We start from the raw sequence: 25,827 nt of genomic DNA, 5'->3' as shown, positions 1-25,827 counted from the left end.
TGCTGAGAATGTCTAGGAAGGAAAATCACTCTTATAAGAGCTTAGGTGCCACTTTCTTTGGTCGTCTTGAATCCAGGTTCATCCGACACCAGCTGGCGAAGTTTGACCTCACCGAGATCAAAATCCTATACCTGAGGTGCACGGGTGGGGAAGTCAGTGCCACATCTGCCCTGCCCCTAAGGTCGGCCCCCGGGTCTGTCTCCACAAAAGTTTGGTGATGACATCACCAAAGCAACCAGTGACTGGAAGGGTCTGAGGATTACAGTGAAACTGACCATTCAGAACAGACAGGCCCAGGTGGAAATAGAGCCTTCTGCCTCTGCCCTGATCTTCAAGGCCCTCAAAGAACTGCCAGAGACAGAAAGAAGCAAAAATACATTAAGCACAGTGGAAATACAGCTTTCAATGAGATGGTCACCATTGCCCCATCTTTAGCTAGAGAATTCTCTGGAACCATTAAAGAGATCCCGGGGACTGCTCAGTCTGCGGGCTGCAATGTCGATGGCCGTCACCGTCATGACATGATAGATCACATCAGCAGTGGCATGCTCAGCTAGTTAAGAATTACAAACGGAAATATTTCAACTACAGATCATTTGACAACCAAAGAAGATCTCACATGTACTGAGTGTTGTGTTCCTGGCTGTGCTGTAATGTTATAAGTACTGTACCTGCAATAGCTCAGTTAACCCTGCACCCCCCCATGAAGCAATGTGAAGATATGGACACTGAGGCATGGGGAGGCTGAGTTATTCCTGGGCAGTCCAGGGAGTGGTTAGAGGCCAGGGAGTGGTTCAGGCCCAGGCAGGCTGAGCCAAAGTCCTTGTTCCTCACTGCTGCTCCATCCAGCCTCTCTTTGAAGGTGGTGGTGACCTGAGATAGGAGCCAGAGTCCCTATATTTCATGAAAGAGAGCCTTCTGCCCTCAGCACCGCCAACTCATGTTCCCCTGAAGTGTAAATGAGGGAAACCATTAATTAAAACAATAGGATCTGGGTGTGTTTTATTATAGCAACCATCTGTGACTAATACAGTTTGCCTTTTCAGTTTCTCCTGCAGTGGTCATAATGAAACCGTAACCACTCATGGAGGGCAGGGGCCTTACGGGGGTGCCACACGGCAGGTCACTGATTCCAGCTTAACTTAGTTTCCTCATCTACAAAAATAGGGTCTCAGGACCTTCTCAAGAAGTTGTCGTGAGATTCAAATGAGAAGCTTTGCAAAGAGCTTTAAAATTGGGAAAGAACCATCGAGCATCGGACTGTATTAGGCCCTGAACTGCCTGGTTTTCCTTGGCCAAATGGCATAGCATTTCCTGAAACTGGTCCTGGTGGTCGTAGCCCACAGACGACATCCACTGTGTCCAAACTTGAATTTCACTTCTTTGTATGAGGTGAGGAGGGGGGTGGCTTTAGAGTTTTCCTCCTCTCTCCTCTTTTATTTAAATTTTTTTTTAATTGATTTCAGAGCGAGAGGAAGGGGGAGAGAGAGAGATTTGTTGTTCAACTTATTATATTCGTTGGTTGATTCTTGCATGGGCCCCGACCAGGGATCAGACCCACAATCTTGGCGTATGGGGACAATGCTCTAACCCGCTGAGTTATCCGGCCAGGGCTTCCTCTCTCCTTCTTCATGTGCCACCGTGGCCCATGGCAGGGGAAATTACTCAGATAGCAAATGGGAACAGACTCTCCTCCCCCTGGACCTGCTTGCTCTCCAGTTGGTGCCTCTGCCCGCCTTTGCCTTCCGTCCCCAAGTGAGAAGCCCTTGAACCCGGGCCCTACCATGTAGCCCATGTAGCAGGGACCTGCCCAACATTTTCCAACTTCTCTGCCTGTGACTTGCTGGGAATGTTCATGTGAAGATATGAGCAGACTCTCCAGTGCCGCCAGCTGTGGGGTCCTTCGGCTGATGGTTTCACATGTGCCTGTCTTTTCTAGCCAGACTGGAAGTAAGATCCTGAAGGCAGAGAAATTTCATATGTTGCTGCTGTTTTTCTTCTGTATTTCTCCTTCCAAGACACTGTGGAATTATTGAGAAATTTTGACCTAAATGCTTGAGTCCGTTTCTTTTCTCTTGCCCACCTTAAAAATGAACCAAGCTCTCAAACAACTAGCAAAACGCAGGTACATTTTATTTCAAGAAGAGTTTCTGCTGGGAAAGCAACCAGTCAAAAAACAAGCAGATTTTCTCCACTGTTCAGAAAACACTTTATTGATTAATAGCAGGTGGGGGGAGGCAAATTTGGTGGCACACACAATATCAGATAGCTAATAGGACGAGCCAATTCAATATCCTTCTTGTACATCTACCACATAAAAGCCACCGGGCCACAACTTAAGAGCTCTGACCCTCAGGTTGACCTTGGTTTTGAATCCCAACTCTCACATATAAGATTTGATCAAAGTGACTGAACCCTATACATCTCCATTTTCTGAAAATTAATGTCAATCACAATGACTGCTGCATGATCCTGAACATTGTTGGAAATTTCAGGGATACATTTCAGTGCAGAAGGAGTGACCCAGTTTCTGCTCTTGGGAGAAAGGGGTAGTTAAAAAATGCAGTACAATCACAGTAAATGACATATGAAAACGGCTATAAGGCAGGCGGGATAAGCTATTTTTTTAATGCCTATCCAATGCCACATACTCTAAAAGAATATGTAAGGGAGGCATCACAACTGGATGAGAGGGAAGGAGAAATCCAGGAAGACTTCCTAGAGAAGGGACCACATGAGGCAAAGCTGAAAGGATTGATTAGTAAGATTTCAGCAGCCTGGGTGCCCAAAAACAATCTTTAAAAACATAGACTCATCCCGGAAGAGTTACCAGAGGATTAAAAATCATGCTGAGTTCAATTAAAAATCAGCACTGGAGTGTGAAAGGAAGTTTCTTAGGTTAGCAATTCCAGAACATTCCCACCTCTTGACTACATGAGCAGTGCCAGGGCACCATGATATCCCGGGCAGGCTTGTGAGATGCACCCTCCGTGGACAGATAGCAGGGTGGCCTGGAGAAAACACTGAGGGACTGGCATGGAGCAATGTGCCCACAGTGGGTGGCTATTAGCAAGCACCACCCATGAGGTCAGAGGCCCAGGCTGGCTTGCACCCAGGATGTTTAAATCAGAGGACAAAGGCTGTTCTATCTAGTTTGGTTTCACTGCAGCTCATACTTTGAAAGTGAACAGACCGGGTAGCTGTCCACCCTGTTGGGTCTGGATGTTTCACTCCATGGGGACAGATAAGCACTGGTCAGACCCCCGTTAGCACTCACAGCTCCACCTGTAGCAGCTCATCTTTCAACGCTTCGGGCTGAAGTCACCTGTCACTGTTAGGTATGAATAGTCACATATGAAATAAAGTTTACAACTTAGAAAAACAAGATCTATAGCTTTTCCCAGTGTCTGTGATTATGTTTATGTTAAGCTTAATGAGAGGTGAGGCCTTTGCCCAACAGTCCTATTAAGGGACCTAACTTATTAAGAATTCAGGGCCGAGATCCATAGATAAATGGATAAAGAAGCTGGGGTACCTAGACACAATGGAATATTACTCAGCCATAAAAAAGAATGAAAGCTTGCCATTTGCAACCGCACGGATGGACCTCGAGGGTATGACACTAAGTGAAATAAGTTAGACAGAGAGAGACAAATACCATATGATTTCACTTGTATGTGTGGAATCTCAAAAACAAAAGAAACAAAACAGAAACAGACTCATAGATACAGAGAACGTGTTGATGGTCGCCAGGTGGGAGGGGTGTTTGGAAGAGAATGGGTGAAAAAGTTAAAGGATTGAGCATTACGAATTGCCAGTTATTAAAAATAGTCATAGAGATGTAAAGTACAGCACAGGGAATGCAGTGCAGAATATTGTAATAAGTACGTATGGATCAGATGGACACTAGACTTCCTGGGGTGATCACTTTGTAAGGTATATAAGTGTCTAATCACTGTGTTGTACACCTCTAACTAACAATGGAAAATAAATTAATTTTTTTAAAGAAAAACTTCAGGGCAGAGGAAGGAGGGGACCCATCAGGCCTACGAAGCTGGAGGAAGGCCAATTCCCAGGCCAGCCCGGAATATGGGCGGTTGGGGAACAGAACAGTATGGCTTCCAGACCCTGCTCTCCTCTCTAAAACCCAGATCTGAGTTAGTGTAAAAGGGGTAGGGGGGTAAGCAAAGGAGGAAGAAAAAGAGAAGGCTACGGGAAGCAATTAAAAAAACCCTTTGACAGAACTTGATAACCTGGGGGACGCGGCGATCGGCGCCTGACGGCACACAAAAGCCAAAGGCAGGCCACAGGACGGGTCAACTTCAGACTTAATATTTGCCTTTCACTAAGCAAACTAATAAATCCCCTACAGTGCGAGCCACGCAGAGCTCCCAGTTTTTATTTACTGGTCAAAATTGCAGGCAGGGTTGTCGTGCCCCCCCCCCCAAGCTCGGGGCAAACAGCAGTCCCCTCCCCCGGCCTGCCATCAGTCTGTGGTCTGTTTGCGCTCTCCTTTAACAAGCTCATGTTCGCGCAACTGACAAGGAGTGCAAACAGCTTTGAAGTGCTCTCGGGCAGGGGACTTCCGGGCAGCCCTGTCCTTAGGCTTGTGGAGCCGAAGGGGAAGGGAGATGCCACCTGCGTCAGGCAAGGCTCAGAATTTGGCCCATGGGAGGGACTTTCGAGGATCCTCAAGACCAACCATGTCTCCTTCCCCTCCCATTTTACAGATGAGAAAACTGAGGCCCAGAGAAAAGGCTTCAGTGACTTACACTTGGCCTTGGAGCAAGCCGAAGCTAAGGTGGGATAAGAGTGAAGGCTTCCAGCCCCTCCCCACACCCCCCAGTTCAAGGCTCGTTCCAGACCTAGGCAGAGATGTGCTCCCTCTGTCTGATTTCTCTCCAGAGCAGAGGCAGGGGCAACCACTCACGGTCCTCGCTCACTGTGCCAAACAGGCTGCCTTCTCCAGGGTGGGTCGATCCCTTGCCGAGTGTTGGGATGGGGATCCCGAATGATCCGAGGTAGATCTAGATAAGAAGGATGACTTAGACCACTTCAACCTCTGGGATTTGGGGATCTTAGTGGAAGAGAGGACAAGGAGAGAGAGAGAAAGAGGAGACTGTCATCCATGCAGCGGCGGACCTGGAACCAATGACCACGTATGGGGGACATGAATGAAAGAAATATCTAAAATAGTCCAGGAGCTGGGCTAGCATCTCTTCAATGGCAGTGAGGGTCAGGAGAGTGGCAAAGACCCTGGTGCACCGGGCAGGAGGCGCGGGATGAGCCCAAGGGCTGCGTTCCAGCGCTGCACACACGCACGGCCGCCTTTCGGCAGAGAAGACGGAGGCCTGATCCCCCGACAAGCAGCAACAGCTTCAGGATGGCACAAATCCCGAAAGCCTGGCTTTGACGAACCTGAAAAGAACCTGTAATTTGCCTTCCGATTGTTCTTACTTGTCATGAACACCAAAAACTGGGCTGGCCCGACCTTCCTCTCCTCCGCCCTCCACTGCCAGCACCACTGTCTGCTTCTCTCTCCCAGATCCAGTCATGTCTGCAGAGGTAAGAATGAGCTGGGTGGTCCCATTCCACACTATCGGAGTGGAACCCAAAGGTTATCTAGGAGACTTTAGAGAGAAAGTACACACTTAGGCCCAATTTACATGCCCTTGATATTTTAAAGGATCCTAGCGTTCAAAGGAATTTCAGGAAGTCTTCTAGCCAACTCCTTGGCTCTCAGACACCATCTAAAGATTTTAGCTCTTAGTCTCTGTCTAGCTAAGTAGCAGAATTTTCTTCTTGGTTCATTCTACATAGTACGTGCATATTTCTCTCTCTCACACACACACATACATATACACACACACACCACCGTCCATAGCACTCTCCTGAAGGAAGTAGTCACAGCTGGTTTCTCATACCTAGGTTTTCATTCATTGTCATGCAATCCACCATTCTAGAAACAACTGACTTGCTGAAGATTGGTGGCTGACCCAATGCCGTTCATCTCTAGGTTGCCCATATTCAAGGGTCCTGAACGGCGATTGGACAAACTGATCAACAGTACTAGCCGGTTATAGAACGTAAAGCAGAAGCCGAGCCAGGATCATAGAGTCACCCAGCAGGGTGACCAGTTGTCCCAGTTTGCCCAGCACTATAACAGGTTTAGAACGAGGAGTCCTGCATCTAGGGAAAGCCCTCAGTCCTGGGCACCCTCAGCTCATCACCACAGCAGAATTCTAGAGACAGGAGCAGTGGATTCTGCTGCTGAGCAGAAGATTAAAATGACCGTGGTGTGACAGTTCTGTTATCCCTGGAAACCACCTATAGCGGTGGGAACTCTTGAATGACGTGGACTTCTTGGAAAGGTCTAGCTGGGCCGCTGCTGGGTAGACTGTTTCCTGTCTACTTCCACGAAAACCTGGAACAAACCAGCATCTACGGAGGTAAGATAAGTGGGTTTCAATTCCTTGACACCCAAAGGAATCTGACATACGATGAGCCTGTCTGCCTGTCAAGGAAGGAAGGCGAAAAACCCACAGACACGCCTTACATTTCAGTAGCGCCAAACCTCCTCCAGAGGTCCCCTCACTCGTGTTGTGGTGAATCTGAGATGCCAGGAAGACCCCCTGGCTCCACCAAAAAGACAATGAAGTCAATAAGTGGTCACACCAACACATCGTCTACAACACAGGTGAGGTAGACAGGTCAAGCTTTAATTCTTTCTTACAAAGGCGAGCCATCCATTCGCTTTGGACGTTGGAAGTACAACCATGCATTCTGGCTCTGCGTTTTGGCCAAGGTTGGAGCAGGATAGGCATCCAAGACATATCGTCGTCCATACGCATGGCAGCTACAGGGTGAAGGAAACAAACGGGGCTCGCGTCCCGTGGGGCCCAATCCACTGTGGGATGTGTGTCATCAGCACGCCCTGGAGGAAGAGGGTCTGCAGTAAATTCCACCAACTCCGGTAGCTGGACGGTCTGTAATGAGGCCCCAAGTTCAGGCGTGGTCCCCAACTGCCACCTGGGAGATGAGGGTCTTCCAGCGGACCGTGAAGACAGACGGAAGAGACAGGAGGGTTCATTTTCTGCTCCTCCAGAGGTACACCATGTGTGATCCCAACCAAGGCCGTGGGACATGGAGAACACCAGCCTTCGCGATCCAGCTCCCCTGCCGAAGTCCCCCCAGCGTCCCCGAGCGTCTGAAGAACGGCCCTGCGCTGAGCAGCATCACGGGGGAACCTGCGCAGCCAGGTCCTGAGCAGATGAGAAGGAAGATTGTCCCCAGGCTGTGCTCACGGCGACACGCACACTCCCTCAGGAGGAGCAGGAGCGAAAAACTAAGGTCCCGTTGGACCCAAGTGTAGGTGACTATTCCTTCTGTATCCGCTAGAAGATTCGGAGCAAAGGAGAATGGCTGCACCGCAGACGTGGGGGTGGGGCAGAGAAGGGCGCAGCAGAGAGCCCCGGGGTTCTGGGGTGGGGGTGGGGGGGTCTTCGGAGCCGGCGGCAGGAGAGGGAGGGTTTTCCTTAAGAAGGAAAAGCAAGGTCTGGGATAGCGGCGTCCTCTCCAGCGGTAGGTGGCCCAGCGACGCACTTCCCCGTGTGCGCAGGTCATCGCGGAAACTATTCCTCGGTGTGTAGGGTCTCGCTTTCTCCTTAAGTGTCTTCTCAAATCCAGAATCTTCTTTACCCTCCAAAATAAGAATTCTCGATCCAGTATAGAGCTCTTGCCTCTTAAGAGACGGTCGCCTCTGAGCCAGGTTCTTCAGGGGGACCCTGGTGGCACACGCTGGCTCCCCGAAGCTTCCTGGTGGGAAGTGGTGGCGAGAAGGGGCAGCCCTCTGCCAATCCTCTTTTCGAGGCCTGTAGAGCAAAAAACAGCGTAAGAGTGAGGCTCTGGTGTCTGCCCTTCCAGCAGATGTCTTTCACCAATGAGTGTCACTTTCCTGACTTGAGTCCATGATAGTCCAGCTACTGAAGAGAACAGACACTGCTTTTAAAAGCAGGATTTTTGTTAAGGGGGGGGAGGCAAAAAAGGCCTATTTATACATCTCAAGCAACTCCCTGGACAATGAATCATCACCGGGAGCCCTTTACACACATCTCACCACTACACCCATAGCTGATTTTTTTTAAAAACCACTGAATCCAGCCAGCCCAGAGGACGTGGAAAATTCTGTCTTCAGCGTGTCACTATTCTACGTCCGTGAGATGTGGGGCAGGGAGCACGGAGGCGTCAGATCACCTACTTTACAAATGGGAAACTGAGGCGCAGACGGCGCCAGAGTTCTCGGTAGAGGATGACAAGGGTCTGGTCTCTTATCCTATTGTTCCCTTCAGCTGGCACCTCTCTGCTTTCACAAGTCCCTTAATAATTAATTAGGAAATGACCCAGAGCGGATGAGGTCCCTCGGAGGAAACGAAGACACATGGTTTAACACATTTCTACTTCCCTAATGCTGACGGCAAACAAACGGAGGTGGACTGGCACTTGTCATACTTCCCTTGCTTCCCACCACCTCTGAATTTCTAGTGACGGATATATCTGGTACCACTAAAATGCCCTCAGGGGACCTCGTCATTTTGAAATGGATGCGGCCCGCCCTGACGGTATGGTTCAGTGGTTGAGCAGCTGGTTCGATTCCCGGTCAGGGCACATGCCCGGGTTGTGGGCTCGCTCCCCAGTCGGGGGCGTGCAGGAGGCAGCTGATCCATGACTCTCTCATCATTGATGTTTCCATCTCTCTCTCTCTCTCTCCCTTCCTCTCTCTGAAATCAATAAAGATATATTTTTTAAAAAAACATAAAAAATAAAATGGAATGAGACCCAGCAATGCAGGGTAAGGGGCCTATTCACAGGAAGAGATCATTGGGGCTTCAGGACAGAGGTCGCTTGCTGGGTCTCTGCTTCCAGCAATGACCATCAACCTACAAGAAATGCAAATCCATGTGTCCCCAGGACCGTACTGGGTTAGATGCTGTGGATCCAGACATAAACCAGACAGGCAAACCCCACCTCCTAGGCACTCATGGAGAGGTGACACTGACCAAGCAGGAGGCCAAAAGGAGGCCAGCAGTATCTCAGGAAATACACTAAGGATTCGGGAGGAGTCTGGGCCAACAGGCCCTGTTCTGTGCCTCCAGGCCTGTGTGGGTCAGGGCTCAGCCTGGTGCAAGACTGTCCTCTTTCCTGTGGGCATTGGCCTGGCAGGGATGTGTGCAGCTGCCGGGAAACGCAGAGGGGAGGGAGACTGTCACAATGAGGGCCCGGGGAGACTGGACAGGGAGATGATGCTTAAAGATACTTCTGTGCAGGAGAGTCTGCATATTGGAGTCACCTACCCAAAAAAAGCCAGCCAACGTGCCTACGCAGAGGTGCTTGGGCATTCCAGGTGGCTCTCTGATTGGCGGCCAAGAGGGACATCATAAGTCTTCGTCCAGGTGTTGCCAGGGCCTTCCAGACACTCTCTTTCATTTGGACCCGAAAACACCCCCAAAGTTCTGCTAACTTTCCGCTGGCTTCCTCTCCCCTCCGGGGCAGCAGCCCTCCCCGCTGGCTCAGACGGGCCCGGAGAAGCCTTTCCTTCTTCCTTCCCCGGGGAGACGCACGCAGCAAGTAAATTAATTGGCAGCAGCCAGGTGAATCACACAGGGACTTCCTTCTTGTTGCCCGGCAACCCCATGCACTTGGCAGTGGGACATTAAACACAGAGGGGAATGTTGGGAGGTACTTGCAAAATAAAATAAAAAGCAAAACATACAACACCCCAGACTCATCCCAGCATGGGCAACCCAGCCAAGAGGGGGGTTGGGTGGGTGGAGACCAGGGAGCCAGCACAGCAGAGGAAAATTAGGTTAGAACATAACCAGTCTAAGCAGAGCCTAACACTCCCTCCCTCCTACCCCCCAGTCAAATTCCTCTAGGTGTAGCGTTTATATGTGGCCAAAGACACGCCTCTATTAGCCCAGAGAATGGCAATAGGGGGCACACGATTAACAGGCACTTAGAGATTTGAAAGGTTACCTAGAAACACACAGCCCAGAGGGTTTATGAAGCTTGCTGAGGAGACAGATCTGCTGTTTATGTGTCCTCACTGGGCACCACTGCCCAGGTTAAGTCACTCAGTGACCTCTAGGGCAGGATCCCCTCCCCCCAATGCTTTTCCACTCAAATGTTTTTGTGTCCGTTGCTATGGCCACAGGGAGCTGATTAGACAAGTTTCCCAACACACTGCTCTGCCCTTCAGACCCTGTCTCTGGCCTCTTTGAAAACCCCGGGGACAGAGGTGAAACGCGTGTATGGTCTGTGTTTGGGACAGCCCTTGAAGAAGAGCCGGGGACAAGGGAAGGAAGGACAGTAGCAAGGGGGCAGCTGCGGTAGGCTGAATATTAGCCCCCCAAGACAACCAGGCTCTAATGCCTGCGACCTTGAATGTGACCTTCTCCAGCAAAAGGGACTGTGCAGGTATAAGCGAAGGCTCTGGAGCTGCAGGGATTTTCCTGGCTTATCTGGGTGGGCCCCAGATGTAATCACAAGAGTCTTTATAAGAAAGAGGGAGGCGGAGGGAGACCTGACCCGGGAGAGGCCGGAGTGATTCGAGGCGGGAATCATGAGGCAAGGCGAGCAGGTGGCTCCAGAAGCTGGGAAAGGCAGGGAAATGGATTCTTCCCTAGAGATCCCAGAAGGAACCAGCCCTGCAGGTACCTTGACTTTAGCCCAGGGAAACTGGCCTCCAGAAGTAAAAAAGAATAAATGTGTGTTGCTTAAAGCCACTCAGTTTGTGGTCACTTTACAGCAGCCACAGGGAACTAATCTTGTGACTCAGGGCACATGGTGTCTCTGTTTCCCCATAGATCTGTAGAAGAGGGTATTAGCAGGGATACAGGCAGTGATGGAATGAGGCTCGTCAGAAGGGGCAGGGTCCAGAATTTGGTTTAGAAAAGTCTAACAGACATACTATAGCCTCAGGAGGAAAAGGGTAGGTCTCTGAGAGCAACTGAGTCAAGAAGCAGCCCGGGGTTTAAAGGGGCCTTTAAATTACATCATTTGTGACTGTAACCTGGGCCAGTGGCTTAATCTCTGAAAGCTTCTGTCATCTGCAAAATAAAGATAATATCTGCCTTGCAAAGCCTTTAGGATTAAATGAGATACCACGTGAAAAGCACATGGCACCTGGCAGATGCCAAATAAATGATTAACTCTTAGGAGGATGTCAGTTACTGTTTCTAATTCTTGTTCTCCCCTTTCTACTTAGAAAGATAACTCTGACTTTTGGTGGGCACACTGTGGTCCAGAGTAAAAAAACTGTTTCTCAGCCTCCCTTGCAGCTAGCTATGGCCATGGGACTAAGATCTGATCAAAGAGATGTAAACAAATGCTGTGGGACTCCTGGGGAGGCTGTTCGAAAGGTGTTGGAAAGAGCCCGATTACTACCTATCTGCCTTTCCTACCTTCTGCCTTCAGTGAGGATGTGATGGCTGGTGCTCCAGCAGCCATTTTGGACTATGAGGGACATTGAAAACGAGAGTCCTGCACTAAAGTGATTTAATAGGAAGAGGGAAGCCTGGGTCCCTAAAAATTCCTGAACTGTCACACTAGCCTCAGATGGTCTTTATCTGGATTTCTACTATGTGAGAAAGAATGCTCTTGTGTCTTAGTTATTAAGTCACTATTATTTTAGAGTTTTCTAATAGCCACAATGGATTCAATATATCACCAATCTAGAAAAATAGGATTCTGAATCAATCTAGAGTAGTGGTTCTCAAAGTGCAGTCTAGATCAGCAGCACTTGGGAAGTTGTTAGAAATGCAAATTCTCAGGTCCCGCCCCAGACTGACTGAGCCAAAAACTGGGAATGGCCAAGGCTGAGATCCACTACACACTGCAGAGGGCCAGCAGGCCTGGAGGAGAGACGGCCCCGCGCTGGGGAAGGTGGTAACACGCCTGAGCCCTGACTCTGGAAAGGACACAAGATGCTCCCAAGCAGAAACTGTAACAAGTGTGACTGGCCAGGCTTGGGAATGAACATGTAGCTGCCAGATGGGGTGACTGGATGGGGTGGAATTCCTGGTGGCTGTGTCACCTTACTTCCCATCAGAACAGGGTGGACACCTTCCAGTGTCTCCCATGAATAACCACACAGAACCTCAGTTTCCTCCTCTAATAAACAGAGCACACAAGGAACACCTCCCACAAGGTGCTGTAAACATTAGCTCATTCCACCCAAAGGACTGTCTTCATGAAGACAGCGATAGGGCAGCGGGCCTATTTAGAAACCCCGGGAGCACACACTCTCCCTCCAACTGGTCAACTCCCCAGGCAATGAAACCAGAATCCTCCCACAAGGATGTACTGTGAGCAAGGAGAGACTTCCCCGTATATTTAACGCAGCCTGAAAATAAGCTTGGCCAGGCATCCATAACCGGGTCAGGGCATAAAGGAAGGAAAGAATTAAATGAGGACCCAGCAATGAAGAAAGAAGGAGAGCTGAACAGGCTGATGCTCTGAAAAGGAAGGTGAAGTCACGCGTAAAACTCTCTCTCCTGCTGGGACCGTCTCTTGCCTTCATCATTTCATTCCCAGCCTGCCCGGCTGAAATGCTGAGCCAGGCTTTTCCTTGCTTCCTTTGGCCCAAATCATTAAGTCAAGGATGTCCTTGGGGGAGGAAAGGGGAAGGTAGAGGACAGGAGGAGAGGAAGACAGAGGGGCTGGAGGACAGAGAGAGAGAAGCGTGCAGGGTAAACCAAGTCTCTGCAGCTCCAGGATGAACTGGCCTCTCGGGCCCTACCTCCTTCAGCCCCGCCTGGCCAGCCCAGATGGAAAGACGAGGGACAGGTATGAGTCTGTAACCCACATGGAAAAGCCAGGTCCCGGGGGTCTCTAGGAGGCTAAGGCCCAGCGGAGTGGAACCTACTAGCATCTTTCCTGCCTTTCCCAGAGGCTCTGCCCCCTGTTCTTCCATTCCATTTAAAGCCACTGATTGGAACAGGTAGGAGAAACCCTATTGCTCTGTACCGGTGGTACCCAAGAGGCAAGGAACCCAGTCCCTTTTCTGTTCCTGGGGACTTCTGTTCCCAGGCAACTAGTTAGACCAAAGAATGGAGGCCTTCGCTTCTGGCAGCTCCAACGCTCCCACCTTCCTCTCCCCACACCCCCGCCCTTCCCCGCAGAGTCCAAATACAGCTCCCACTTGACTGAAACCCCTGGGTTCCCTCCAGCCTGCAAGCCTCCCGCACAAATGTCCTGACTCTTGCAAATGTGTTAAAAAATAAACCTTAAAAAGCTTCCAGATGTTCTGTTTGCACGGTGTTGTTTCTCTGCTCCTGTCTCCAGGGGCCCCTGCATGATGTCCAGCATCCTGACGGCCCAGATGGAATAGGAGGCGGCCAAGAGGCACCGCCTGGGGTGGGTGGGGAGGGGGCCCTTCCCCCAGGACCGCACTCACCCACTCGTCCATCAACTCCCCCCTTGCAAAGATGCGACCATGTGCCCCCCTTTATTCTTCCACCACCCCCATGCCGTTTCTTCCCCTCTTACAGGTCAGACATACATCCTTGGCATTTGTACCATGGGAAGCAAAAACCTCCAAAAGACCACAAAGGAGCAAGTCTGAGATTCTCCAAGGACAACCTTCCAGGCTTTGTCTTCTCTGAGCACCCGCCTCACGTCTCCCTTAAACTTCTTATATGAACTGCCTTTGTGACACAGAATCAAGGACAAAATGATACAGAGCACCCCTTGCGCGGAGAGATGTTAAATAACCATCTTAGGAGCTGGACCAGCCAGAACAAGGGAACGGAGTTCGTGACTTGCCAAGGCCCCCCGGGGCTGGTGGCCTCTGATCCGCAGGAAGGTAATTGCCAACGGGCAGCCTTGTGCACACACAGCCACACACGCACCCTGCCCAACACGCACACACCTGAGGGTCCAGGATTCTTTGCACAAGGTGACGCCTGGCCCCTTTGATGCTCGCCGGATGTGTTCCCATTGGGTGAAAACCAGACCTCAATAAATCCCGGCATTATCAAGAGGCCGGTGGTTAGCGATTGCACCAGCCTGTTATCTCCGTTGTCTTGGGTGGGGCTGCTTTGTGGTTCTCCATTGAAAAGCGTTAACTTCTAGGCGGATCAAAGACCCTTCCGAATGGGCCGGCCTGGATCCCTTGTTTATCTGCAGGGGATTGTTCCTAAAGATGGACTTTCAAGATAATAGGGACCCTAGTCCCAGGCACCTTCTGCCTTCTCCTTGTCACGCAATACGTCCCTCAGAGGCCACCTAACGGCCACTCGCAAGGCTCTTCTCTCTTCTCCAGAGGGAACTCAGGCTTCGCCAGTATCTCATGTTGAAATGACAGACACCCTCTGCCATCAACTCTAATGCCTTGCCCTCACTTCTCACCCCCCTCTTTCTGTCCTCTCTTCCTCGAACCCCTGGCTCGCTTGTCTGTCCCCCTCTCGTTACAGGCCCTACAGCCTGAAGAGCTAGGCCAGGCCAGCCCAACGGGAAGGGATGCTCACAGGAGTCTCCCTGGTCCACCCAGCCCGGGTCCAGCCCCAGCACAGCCCGGATGCCACGTGGCTCGGGTGCCAAGGTGACAAGCGACGCTGGGCCTCTGCACCCTCTGGTCACGATGAGGCCGGGCTCTTACTCAAGGCTGCAGCTGGGCTCCAGGAGGCCCTGGGAGGTCAGGCAGCGAGTTCACGGGACAGGCCACCCACACAGCACATCAGGGCTGCTGGACTGTCCCCGGGGCCAGCGAGGCTCTGGCCCTTGGCCCTGACTCGGGACACTGCACCATATGGCCTCCCTCGGGGAGCATGCCAGGGGCAGGAAAGAGCCTCGCCTCCCTCTGGGTGCCAGGGGCCCTTCCTGGGCTTGCGGGAGGGGCGGCTAGATCTGTCCCCAGCAGGTGTCAATAAATGAAATGGGCCACTCTGACTGTGACAATACCGGATGAGATCAGGTCTCTCTCTGCAGCCCCCAGATGTTTCCAGGGTTTTTGATCTGCACTTCAAAAAACCCTGAACCCTGGGTTACTTCACACTCCTAATTAAAGACCCAAACTGGATTTTCATGTTTGCAGGGAGAGCTCAGACCAAAATGTAGGCAGCAAAACAGGAAGAGAAGCATCTCTGTGTTCTCTCTCTCTCCTTCCCTCTCAAAGTATAAAGGGGGGGGCCGGGGTGCTACAAACAAAATCTTGGCAGCCTTGGCCTCCAGGTCCCCCGGAGCCTGCCTGTGTTCTGTCGAAAGCTTTTCTCTTTCCTTTGGTTCCATGGACACCAGTCCCCGTCCTGGTCGGTCCAGGCAGGGGTGGGGGTGGAGGGGAGCTGGGGGCGGCTCTGGGAATCGGGAAGAAAGGGCAAAGACCAGATTCTCTGGCTGGCACCGCTGCCAAGAAGAGAGCCCGAACGCCTGGTCTGGGCGGAAGGCAACCTTCCCGGGCTCTTGGGCGTGCTGGGACTTGCTGGAAACCGGAGCCCCGGCTGGCAGACCGAGGTGGACAGTGGACCCAGAATTCACAGGGGCAGCTGGAGGAGGGGCCCCCGGGGAGCAGAGGGGGAGGTTTCAGTGAATCACATAAATTAAAGACAGAAAGGATGTCAGGCCACCTTCACTTCCTTCCTCTCCTAATGGGAATTATCCCATTAGCCCCGAGCTTCCCAGAGGCTGACTTTAAATGATTCCTGTAATGGGGATTTCAATCCACAGCCCCCCCCCCCCCACTGCCCCGCACCCCCCATCCCATCTGACTCCTAGGAGAGCTCTTAAAGGGACAGTAGCAAAATCATGCCAGTTCCATCTCCTTCACACTGAATGCTTTCTCCAAACATTTCACTCTTTCTTTCTACATATAGGAATTTATTGGGAGAAAGTCGTCATGCAAACGGTCATAGGCTCAATAACGACCAACCCCATCCAGAAAAAAAAAAAGATAGTCACAGTGTAAACATTACCTTATGGGGCGAAAGGGACTTGGTAGATAGGATTAAATTAAGGATTTTTAACATGGGGAGATTATCCTGGATTATCCAGACGGGCCCTAAATACAATCACAAGTGTCCTTATAAGAGGGAGGAAGAGGGAGATTTGACTACAGAGAGAAGAGCATGCGGTGACCACAAAGGGAGAGACCAGAGTGTTGCAGCGACAAACCAAGGAATGCTGACAGCTTCCAGAAGCTGGAGCAGCCGGGAATCACTCTCCCATGGAGCCTCCAGGAGAAACCGGCTCTGTCAACTGGATTTTAGACCCCAAATCATTTCAGGGACCAAAATCAAGTTTCATTTTAGATTCCTGGGCCTTCAGAACTGTATGAAAGTGAACCTGTGTTATTATAAACCAAGTCAGCGGTCACTTGTTATAGCAGCCCCATAAACTAGTGCAGATATGAGTAACGTTCTTGTTTATAAGGACTGTCATCAGAGCCTTATTTCACAATAACAACAACAACAAAAAAACCATTGGAAAACCATCAAAGAACTGCTAAAAAACAAAATAACCTGGAAAAATCAAAGAGCTACTAACAAATAACTACGTCATAGTCCTGCAATGAAATACTCAACAACCAGAATACTGAAATATTACTTAATAATAAAAGATTAATATCAGATAACTGAGTTTGTATCTTAAATAGTTTCCTTGCCCTTTTAGACATTTTTCTAACAGTAAGCATCTTGTAATTACCTCTGTCATCATACGTCACATATTTATTTGCAGAGTGGTGAGTAGGGTAAGGGTTCTTGTAATCCCTTTCTGGAAATAGAGAAGCAGGAACTGTGGACAATTTAGTGAAGGCACATCAAACAGAGAATCCAGGGTTGGCACCCTCCTGGGCTCCGAAGATGTCCAGTCTCCCGGCCAAAGGGTTCTCCTCTGTACACACCTCAGCCGGGCATTGCTCCAACGTCTGCCTCCGTCTTCAGAATGCCTTCTTCTCTGTGTGTTTCCCCTTCTCTCCTCTTATAAGGGACTTGTCATTGGATCCTGGACTAATTACACCTGCAAAGACCCTTTTTCTAAATAAGGCCACATCCTGAGGTTCTAGGTAGACGTGAATTCTGGGGTTACACTAGACTTCAGTCCATGAAAGGTAGCTTCATTTTTATTTTTTTTTCCCTCCGAGTTTCAGCAACTTCACAAAGTCTTCTCTGACTTTTCCAGGTCCCAGTGAGCAATCCCTTCTGGAAGTATCCAGAGGCAGATGGAGTCTCCCTACATGAATGAACACCCCAACAATCAGAGTTCCCAACGTTAGACTGGTAACCTTCAGAGAGATCAAAGTCTCCACCATTGAAGGGTTCCCCATCTAGGAAGATGTGGAGAAGATCCTGGGTCTGGATGGGACATGGAATTAGCTGATCCAAAGAGTTTGGTTTTATGAATGCAAGGATTACACCCAGTCAACTCAGCAAGGGCTGGGCATAGAAAAGGCTCTAACTAGATGCTCACTGCCCCATTGGGATGCCCCTGAAATCTCAACATTCCTCCTTTCGATGGATGCATAGAGCACTACAAAGAAAACTAAGCCAGGAATCAGCCAAGTCATATGCTCAGTGATGGTTTGTCAAGAATGTTTCTCGTATCCTGCACTATGGGGTATGATCTGAAGCGCCTACTCTGTGCCTCTCTCTTCTTTGGTTGCAAGAAAGTGAGGAACCAGGACAAATCTCATGACAGGAGAAGCCTAAATCAGTACCCCGATGATTACATGGACTGAGAAAGGGACTCGGCGCCACCAGAGTGTCTACATGGACAATTGGAGGGTCCCTCGGGAAAACCTAGGAGATAAGGCCCTGGGATCTATTTTGCTCCCGCCCAGCCCACTAGGAAAGGGAGAGAAGGCAAAGCAGCCATTCTGCGTAGCAGCCAAGTTGGGCTGTCTGTTCAGGCTGGAGCCCAGACAGAACACACCCACCAGGCGGTGATTTATCAGCTGTGGGAGGCCCGAGAAGCTCTTAAGCCACAGGTGGGTGCCCATAAAGCCACCCTCCTGGAGGAGCTCAGACCTCAGGCCCTGCTTTGCTGCTAATCGCCCTAAGCACCCCGGTGTCTCAACCCCGCTCTGGGTGGCCCTTCCCACTCCCGGAGCCTCATCACGTGCCCAGTGATCTCAGCTGGCCTCCTACAAACCCTGTCGAGTAAGCAGGACAGGTGTTGTCCTTATTGCCGCTTCACAGATGGGGAGACTGCTGGGGGGGTCCGATGGCTTGCTCGGGCCACCCAGGGAGTACATGTCCCAGTTGCTAGTACAGTGCTCCTTCCACAGACCAGGCAGGCTAAAGGTGTCCCATCCTATTGCCATGAGTACTTTAGGGCTTTATATAGGTGGCAGTAAGTATCAGGGGATGGCTCTCCTCTGGGCGGTGGGCTTCCTTTGCGAGCACTGGGGAGCCTGACCTGCTAAACGCCCCCCTCTTCCTGTTCAATCAGCCTCCGCCCCTGCTTGGCGGCTGGAAGTTAGGCCTGGCCGGGGCCGGGGCAGGCATGGCTTGTGTCCAGGCTGAAGCACACCTTCTGGGGTCTGGGAGGAGAGTCTTCCCCTGTGTATTTCTCCAGGTGTGGAGAAAGAGGGAGGCCAAAGTGGAGCTGATGTGAATATCTAGCTCAACCCGACAAGCCCCGGCTTCCCATGTGCCCTGCAGAGGGCCTCAGAGCTGGGCCCTGGGTTCCACTAAGCTGCCTGCAGCAGCCTCAGGGAGTGGCTGGGCAAGTGCTGGGCAGAATGGAGCAAGAACTCGCCCTTCCTCAGGGCCACTGGTCAGTGGGGCAGGAGTCAGTGTTGCCCAGGCCAGGGGCCTCAATGGGAGGTGGTGGAGTTGCTTTCTGGTGGGGTCCCTGGACCAACAAGGCCACATGGCCCAAAGAGTCCCTGCAGACACGAGCGATCGGGTTCCAGGAACCAGAACCTAGAGGGAGTGAGCGCAGGGTGGGGTGGGCAGGGCCAGCTCATCCTCAGCCTACTCCTGGAATGCCCAGATTCAGGCCGATCTGTCACCTCCCCAAGCCACGTCTCTGCCCCTTCCTCATCCCCGCATCCTCTGGGGCGGCCCCGGAAGACGCTGTGCCCCGGAGAGCGTGATGGGCTCCGCTGCGGCCGGGTCAGGCAGGGGAGGAGCTGCGGGAGGAGAGAGGATGGTGGGCAGGCTGGGGAAAGCCAGGCCGCCCGCAGCGATCGGGGCCAGCGTCCGGTTCCCATGACACTCTTACCAGCTGCGTTAATAACTAACCGCGTCCCAGACAGGTGCTGGCGGCCGGGCCTTCAGAGCTCTTGTTCAGGGTTGACAGTGAGTCACTCCCTTCCTTTTACAGTTTGCTCGCAGGCTGAGTCACCCGGAGGCCGGCCCTTTCACACAGGCTCTCACACTTGGGCCAGGTGACATTCATGTCCGTACCTTCGACCACCCATTTTCCAGGTCAGCTCACCCTCACGGTGTAGACCAAATGGCATCCCGGGGACCCGGCCTCTGGCCCTCCCCTTCTCACCTCCCCTCCTTCAACTGGGACAGTGACTCACTGTCCTATGAGGAGTCTGGAGAGATGTGAGAGAGAAGGAGAGAGGGGGAGAGAGACGGGGGGAGAGAGGGGGAAGGAGAGAGATCTGTGTCACCTTTAACCTTTACCCTAAATAAAAAGTGCTCTCACACCTTCCCAACCCCGTTTGGGCGCACAGACTAGCAGTGGAAAGTTCCAGATCTGATGAGCTAAAGGAGACAACTGTGAGGCAATAAGTTGGCTTCATCACTTCTGGGAAGGGCAGAGGCTGAAAGTAGGTAAACGGAGTCCTGTGACTGTTGACAGGCTTCCCCACTTCCGGTGTCACCAGACGCCTACATGGCCCTGGGGTACATCTCTCAGGATAAGTCGCTCAGACAGGTATCAAAAAACTATCACGGGGAAAAGAAACATCCCTCTTTGGGGGATCCCACCTTCCTCTCCCTCTTATGATTTTGTTTACAAATTGTGTTATTTTTATTAAAAAGAGAGATTAAGAAAGAGAGAAAGGAAAAAACCTCCCTGGAATAGTTTGGGGATTTATTCTCTTTCTTAATCCTCAGAAAGTCCCTCCTGCTACCTGGTTTCTAAAACAGACAATAAACAGGAATGACATCAGGCTGGACGCTGGACGGCACCTCTGTCTCACCACCACCCGGGCCTCCCGGCAGGTGTGAGACTGACAAGTGGAGAGGAGATGACACTCCTTCTACCCTTAGAAGATGAAAACCAAGGGGGAGAAATGACAGCAGAGGCCCTGCGCTGGGTGTGGTGGGAAATCTGACACCCTGCCAGCCGTTGGCCCTTTGGGTGAACTCCCCACTTGTCTAGATGGGGAGACATGGAGCCCCCCTCCCCAGCTAGCTCTGTCTATTCCCCCACCTCTCGGGCATCACCCTGGGCCACGGGAAGCTGTGGCTTCGGCTGTGTGAGCTCCACGGAGCCCCCTGGGCTCACTGTGGCAGCGGCTCTAGCTGGCCCGCTGCGGAGCGTGAGGGCCCTTCCCTGCCACACGTCCTGCACATCGCATCCGAGCTCAGGGCCAGCCGAGCTGCGTCGATAGCACCGAGGGTCCAGATGCCAAAAGGGAGAGTCCACCCCTAGTGGCTCGCCCAAGAGACCAAATGAGTCACGATGCCTGACCAGTGACCATGATGTCCCAGGGAGAAGTGGGAGGCCTGGGGACAGTGCCCACTGCAGGGACACAAGCCACGGTGACTCACATTTGGACCTGAAGGGACGTCCGTCTGCGAGTCCTCTGGACAGCTCTGCTCCCATCCCTGGGTGAGGTCATCGGCACTGGGGCTCAGCACTGGGACTCGGTTCCTTCTTCTCCCGGGCCGGGCTGGCCTCTCACTCTCACTTACGGTTAGGGCAGCAATCATCATGGTAGCCACAGCACCTCTCCCCTGCCACCACACACATGATGGATGGACCGGAGGAAAGAGTGTGTCTTCCCTGGGTGTCAGATTTTTCATCCATAAAAATAGTCCTTCCTCCGATGACCTCATGCAGAATGGCGCCTTTGGGCGTGAAGGCCGTGGCTGTGACCTTCCTTTGAATGGAAGTATGTGAAACCAATGCGAGTGGGTCGGGTTGTAACAGCACTGATGGTGACCACTGCTGGGTGGACCCAGCCATCAGGCCACTATCTGACTCCATATCCTGGGGCCATTGGTCCAAAGGTAAAAGAGCGCAAGGAGTCTGCCTATGTGACCCCTGGTGGCTTTGCAGGCAGGAGGAGAGCAGACGGACTCTCGTATTAAACCATGGTCACAATGCAAGAAGCTATCCTAACCGAGGCAGTCAGAGCTCCTGAGACCAGCCCCTGAGGAGTGTCATCATGAGCTTTGGCCCATCACCGTCCTAACGGTTCTTCTGTTGTCCTGTGCAAGTGAGTGGACAGGAGAGGACCAGGCACCTCCAACGCTCCCTCCCTTTCAGCTGCCCCGTTCCTCTCGCTATCGTATCAGCCCCTAGTAAGTCGGATCTCAGCACGCTTCGCTCAAACCCTGCTATCCGGGGGCTCCCGGTTCCCTTGGAGGGAAAGCCTGACACACTACTTCCCCAAGGCTCTCCCTGGTCCAGGCCTTATCCCCGGGTTCTGAGCTCCCCCAGTGAGCGCCAACCCCACCGGCATTCCTGTCCTCGAACACACTAGGTACAGTGCGGCCTTGAGGGAGCTGCTCCCTCTGCAGAAAGCTCGGCCCCTAAACCCTCGTGGGGCTCACTCACCTCCTGCAAGCCTGAGCTCAGGTGTCACCTTCTCAGTAAGCTGTCCACCCTATTCAGTGCTGCCACCTGCCCTCCACTGCCTGCCCAGCACCCCTGAGCTGCCTTTCCTGCCCGTTTCCATTCCTTAGTCACCATTTTTGCTCTTTGTCATCGACTCTTCCCGCCCCCAACACACACACACACACACGCACTGGAAGGCAAGGCCACAAGATCAGATTGTGTTCTCTCCCTAGAACAGCCCTGGCACCCGGGAGGCCGGCAGTGACTATCTGTCAGATGAATGAATGAATGAATGAATGAATGAATGAATGAGGGAGTCACTGCCATTCTGACGAGGGTAAAGGGCTGTGCCCCTTACAGAATGGTGTTCAGGTTGGGGGTCACTGAGGAGGGGGGGAGAGCTGGCTGGGGCACAGGGTGCTGTTTTCAGAGGCCGTGCTCACACCCTTCCCTGGAAATCCCCTGGGAGTCACTCATTAACCTCCCCTCCCCCATACGCACACAGCCTGCCAGTCACCCGAACCCAGGCAGCAGGGTAAGAATCGTCTAAGCCACCGACTCTCCCCTGCAGGCCCACCCTCCCCCTGGGGAACCCACACCACTGTCTTGCACCGAGTCTGCACAGGACCCTACGATGGGCCGTGGAAGGAGATGAGTGAAAGAAACCCAAGTCCCAGATAACGGGGCCCGGTCCCAGCCCCACCCGCTCTCAAGGCACCTGCTGGGCGGCAGGCCCTACACTGCAGGTGAAGTCCCACGGGTGAGATGATGTCCCCGGCGAAGGAGCGGCCAGTGCCGTGGGGCCCCTGTGGTTGTGGGGGATTTGTGAGAAAGTGAGGCATTCAGATGGTAACATGGAGTGGGGGTGCGGGGTGAGCACTGAGGCAGGGTGCGGAAATATTCCATCTTGGGGGTAGGATGCAAGTAGGTGAGCGGGGCTGAAAGGACTGCGATTTTGTTTTTTATTTTGTTGTTAATCTTCACCTGAGGATATTTTCCCCATTGATTTTTAGAGAGAGTGGAGAGGAGGGGGGAGGGAGAGAGAGAAATATTAACGTGAGAGAGACACATCGATTGGTTGCCTCCCACATGCGCCCCACTGGGGGCCAGGAGTGAACCTGCAACCCTTTGGTGCCGATGCTCTAACCACTGAGCCACGCTGGCCAGGGCTTTTGTGGGTTGTTTTTTTTTTAAGCAGAAAGTGACCTGACAAATTCCAAGTTTGAGACAGAGGCTTAGGAAAACACACACAGAATTACTTTGGGAAAGAAAGGCTGGAATCGCACAGGCAGGAGCCCCTGGTGGGTATCCCAGGTGGTGCTGCCGAAGTCAAGACCAGTGCGGTGGCCAGGAGAACAGGAGGGTCAATCAGAAAGTCACTGTGGAGCCACTGCTAGGACTCGGTGTTCTCACGGATGGAGGACTGACCACCACCAGCCACCTTCCTGCTAATCGATCCACATGGAATCAGACAAATGAGGAAGAAAACCCAGAGAGGTACAAGGCATCTATTCTGATCTAGGCTGTTTGGGTTCTCTCATTTAACTCACAACCTCCCCTGACCACAGGGTGCTGGCATCACCATCTTACAGATGAGAAAACCGAGGCTTAGTAATCTACCCAACATCATATCCAGACTAAGAAAAAGCAACAAGCCCAATATCTAGTGTATGCTTAATATATCCCAGGCACTGTGCTGGGCACTTCAGCCTGTGTGTCCCCTCATCTCAAGTCACACACGTCATGGACTAGCTTTATTATCCCCATTCTACAGATGTGAACACCATATGGAAAGTCAAGGCCATCCGTCTGCAGTCACCAAGGGAGGAGACAGTGGAAGCAGGATTTGAACCCAGAGCTTCTAGGTCCACACTCTTTGCCACTGTGCTGGGCCAACAGTGGAAATCTGCGACATAACCTGCCCAGTTCTAAAGCCCTGCTTTGCATCGCACAGCTTCCCCTCTCCCGGGCTCCACAGGAGAGTCAGAGACACTTGGCTGCCTCCAGTCAAACATGTGCACGTCCTGAGCGGCCAGCTACCTTGGCTGTGCCGACTGACGCATACCCAGGAGCGAGACTCACAGCCAGAAGGGCCACTGCTGTGAATGGAGGGGTCTCAACAGCTACGGGCAAGTCCAGCACTTGCTGTCAGGGCGTGGCCCCGCGCCCACATCATGTTTATCAGGACTGGACAGCAGTCCACAGCGCTCCAGAAAGCCCTGAGATCCCCTTTGGTCCCTTGGTCAGTCTCTGAGCTCCTGGAGGTCAGCAGGTGCAATCCATATGCCCCTCTGTTCCCAGACCTGCAGACCTTGAGCCACCTACCTGATGGCTCCCCCTGAGCACCACAAGCCCTCTGTGCCCTGCTTGGGACCCTGTGCATAAAGTACCAGGTGGCGGGCAGCAGGAACACGCACTGTCACTTGGAATGGAGAGAGAATACGGCGCTGGGCTGGGCTCTGGCTTTGAATCCCGGCTCCCTCACTAAACCGTGAGACCTTGGGCCGGTGACTGTGCCTTGGTTTTCTCATCTGTGGATCAGGTATAGCATGACTGACCTGCTAGGATTGTGAGAGGTGACAACGAGTTCATCTAAGTAAAAGCTTGAAGCGGTCGTGATGACCATTAGTACTTATTGAGCTGTGTCCCCGGACCTTCCCCGATGGCTCCCGCCTGCCCGCCTCTGCTCTGGGCTGCACGCGGGTGCGTTAGGGATGTCGGGGTGAGGGGTCCTGCTGCAGAGAGAACATGACCCCCGGAGCAAGGAGAGCGGCAGGGGAGCGGCTGTGCCCTGATTACCTTGCGTGCCATTTCACCTTCGTCCTGTCCTTTCTGGGTCCGAAGCACCTGCCCGGGTTGGCGACGAACCTCCGATCCCGCCTGGAGGAAGAAGGAAAGAGTTACCTCAGGAGACAAGAAAGTGAAACTCATCTTCCAACTTAAAACGTGGAAGGAGGGGTCTCAAGGTCAGACGGCCTCCCAGCGCAGGGCTGAATGGCTGTTGGTTGTCCAGCACAGAGCAGGGCCACACTGATCCCGAGTGAAGGGGAAATCCATTCCCCACGGCGGCCGGGCCACGGCACCCGAAGGCTGCTTTCAGGACACACGGGTCACCGCCTAACGACCAGGCCTAGAGCAGACTGAGATGCAGGCGGGTATCACACTGGATAGTGATTCTTCTCCAAGTTATAACAAACTGAAATTTACAAGGGACCTTTATTACAAAATGATCTGTCGCCACGGTTCTGAGTTGTTCTGTGTTTACTGAGTCTTTTACTCAAAGGCGGTCACTATTAGACGATTTGTGAGTTTTCCGTGTTCCGACCTTATGGTGTCTAAATTCGTTAAACAGGGTAACACAGGGGGGACGTCTGGCTCCGTGCCCGACCCCTATCATGCACTCGGTACATATCAGCTGTGCTTTTATGAGTCTTGCTCCTTTATGTGGGTTTTTAGAGAGCCGGGCTCCCCGCACCGACCACATAATTCCTGAGAAGATGCGCACAGTTATCAGCATAGTCGCTGTTCCTGCTAAAATATTTAATCTTTAAATCCGACCTCTGTTCAACCCAGTTCAGACACCAGGAAGAGCAGTATTTCAAAAGGCGTTTCAAGATAATAGCCCCGTTCTCAGTTTCCCCATCATTAGGCTCAAAGAAATCACTCTAGACCCTTCGCTTGGCAAATGAAAACAGAGAGAAAGAGAGAAAGGGGAGAAACAATACCATCAGATGTGAAACAGAAAACCTGTAACCTTCACTCACAAAAGGAAGGATTGTCTGGGTGGCGTTTTGTTCTTTCCCGCTGTGCACACACATCGCCTCGGGGCTGGGATCACTCCCGAGGTTTCTAGAGTTACTGAGGACAGGGGCCGGGGCTGCTACTCTGCAGCCAGCCCGTCCACCAACTCGGGCCACCAGATTGGGGTCTCCTTGCGCTCCAGCCCCCTCTCCGCCCATCCCGGGGACACACGTTGGCTGGCCCTGCCTTTCTCTGCCACAGCCATGGACTTACCCCAGGACCAACCTCGAATGTCATATAGGGCTCTTGACTGCAGGGCAAAGAGCTGGATAATTTTAGCTCCGATTT

General features: G+C 52.2%; 1 long non-coding RNA gene across 1 annotated transcript; it reads right to left on the bottom strand.

The window, feature by feature from the left end:
• Positions 1-6,698: 6,698 nt before the first annotated feature.
• LOC308568605 lies at positions 6,699-24,625 on the bottom strand. Its single transcript, XR_014000517.1, has 2 exons — positions 24,538-24,625; positions 6,699-7,871 (listed from the first exon to the last, which is right to left on the bottom strand). It is a non-coding gene; the product is annotated as an uncharacterized lncRNA (long non-coding RNA).
• Between the last annotated feature and the right edge of the window lie 1,202 nt (positions 24,626-25,827).

The sequence above is a fragment of the Miniopterus schreibersii genome, assembly GCF_964146895.1.
Source record: "Miniopterus schreibersii genome assembly, chromosome: 16".
Lineage (NCBI taxonomy): Eukaryota > Metazoa > Chordata > Mammalia > Chiroptera > Miniopteridae > Miniopterus > Miniopterus schreibersii.
The sequence above is the reverse complement of the archived record's forward strand: the minus strand, read 5'-3'. Positions and strand labels throughout refer to the sequence as shown.